At 32.1% G+C, this 2,340-nt stretch overlaps 1 pseudogene; it reads left to right on the top strand.

Moving 5' to 3' along the window:
- The first annotated feature begins 378 nt into the window (after positions 1 to 378).
- LOC120607575 (uncharacterized) lies at positions 379 to 497 on the top strand (annotated as a pseudogene).
- Positions 498 to 2,340: the final 1,843 nt, after the last annotated feature.

The raw sequence follows: 2,340 nt of genomic DNA, 5'->3' as shown, positions 1-2,340 counted from the left end.
AGTTGAAATAAAATACTGATATAATTTATAATAGCAAAAAACAACATGAAATTTGCAGAGATAATGAGAAGTTTAAGAAAAATGGGCAATATCTATCTGTATATTGAAATTTGCTATAAGAGAGAGAAGATAAAAAAACATTTAAATAAATACCTTGTTTATGAATGACTCAATATTGTCAGAATATCAAATTCCTTAAATTAATCTATAGATTCAGTGCAATAACAATCAAAATCCCAACACGCTTTTTTTGTGTGTGTGGGAAAAAGTTGATTCTTAAATTTATGTGGAAATGTAAGGGCCTAGAATACCCATAATAATTTTTTAAAATAACAAAATTGAAGAATTGATATTACCTGACTTTAAGATTTAATATCAGTCTACGGCCATGCCACCCTGAACAAGCTGGATCCTATCTGATCTTGGAAGCTAAGCAGGGTCAGGCCTGGTTAGTACTTGGATGAGAGACCACCTAGGAAGACCAAGTGCTGTCGGCTTAAAAAATAAGGGATTGTAAACTGACAAGATCCTTGCAATCTGTGAGGTCAACCAAGGGTTGTTTTGCCTAAAAAGAAAAAATAATAATAAGATTTAATATCAAGCTACAAACATCTAAACAATACAGGATTGGCATAAGGATATATGTGTGGATCAATGGAACAAAATAGTGTCCAGAAAAAGACACACACATATATGGTAAATTCTGGACAAAGTTATCAGGATGATTCAAAGGAGGAAAGGATAGCCTTTTCACCAAATAATGCTAAAACGATTAAATATTTTTATGGTAAAAGAATGAATTTTAACCCCTACCTCACATTAAATATAAAAATTCATTCAATGTGTGCCATAGGCTTAAATATCAAACCAAAAACTATAAATCCTATAATAAGTAAAAATAGAAGAGAAATCATCAGATCTTGTATTAAGCTAAGGTTTCTTAGATAAGACAAAAACACAGATAAATATTAATAAGTTAGAGTGTATCAAAATTAAAAACTTTTGCTCTTCAATACACTATACAGAAAATTAACAGGCAAGCCATAGATTGGGAGAATGTATATTGAAAGGTTTCTATCCGGAATGTAAAATTAACTCTTCACTCTACTTGAAAGAAGATATGCAAATGACCAAAAGCATATAAAATGTTTATATCATTAGTCATCAGAGAAATATAAATTGAAAGTATAATAAATGCAAAAACTATATTTAAAAATAGCACATCATGATACAATTTGGATTATTCCAGGTAAGCAAGGATGCTTTATCATTAGAAAATGCCCTAAAATAACAGGAAAACCTCAGTAAAGAAAAAGCATCGTTAATTAATATATGCGATTAAATAAAAAAACAAGATATAAATGATAAAAATTAGAAAAAGAAAGGAATTCCTTAACTTAATAAGAGCCAGATGCAAAAATTTTTACCAAATATATTTACTAAAAATAAATAAATAAATAACCTTGAGATTTTATTTTCTTTAAAAAAAAAAAGCAGATGAGTTCGATAAATATCTTTTAAGATAGGGAGCTAGATGAAGTTTCTCCCATTGGTAAGACTGAGAGCTACGTAAGGATTCCCATTACCTTCGCTTTTGTTCTGCATAGTAGTGTTTAGGGCCTTTACCAATGCCATCGGGAAAGAAAAGTGATGAGTCGTGAGGAAAAAGACAAAAAAAAAAAAAATTCATGTTCTGGAGAATATTTGAGCATATTCATAGAAACCCCAACAGAATGAGCAGGGAAGCTAATATAATTTGTAAATCTTAATTAGCAGTCTGATAAAAATCCATTTAGTTATTTATTTATTTGCTTGCATTCAGACAAGAAAATGCAGAGGAAGATGGACTGCTGTTAAACAGAGGAAGGAGAGATTCATCTTGTGAGGCTTGGGTTCCCTGGAAGGATTCTGAGGAAAGGCTGAGGGAAGCAAGCATCAATTCTGGATTGGCCGCTGTTTTTAAGGAGGTATTCAAAGATGGAGGGATTAACGAGGGATTAGGTGCTGTTTTAAGGCAAAGGTAGATAAACAATTGGGTTAGATCTGGGCTATCATTGGGGAAAAAGCAGTAATCACTCAAAGTGGGTTCTCTTTGGCATTTTACAACTGCAGCATGACCTTGGGTGATAAAATGTTGTTAACTTTGCAGCTGACTTTATCTGTGTCTGTCCTGATTAATGGCAGGGCTTTTTTCTTTTTCAGTTAGAGCTGATTTTCACTTTTCACTCCTGGTTAGTTTTTGACTCACACAACTAAAGGAGACCTTAGCAAAGTGGCCAGAGAGACCTCCTTACAAATTCAATTGTTTTTCTCGATTCTGTCAAAAACAAGTAGAAATTA

The sequence above is a fragment of the Pteropus medius genome, unplaced genomic scaffold, assembly GCF_902729225.1.
Source record: "Pteropus medius unplaced genomic scaffold, Ma_sr-lr_union100, whole genome shotgun sequence".
NCBI classification, from domain to species: domain Eukaryota; kingdom Metazoa; phylum Chordata; class Mammalia; order Chiroptera; family Pteropodidae; genus Pteropus; species Pteropus medius.
This window is presented reverse-complemented; position numbering and strand designations above follow the sequence as displayed.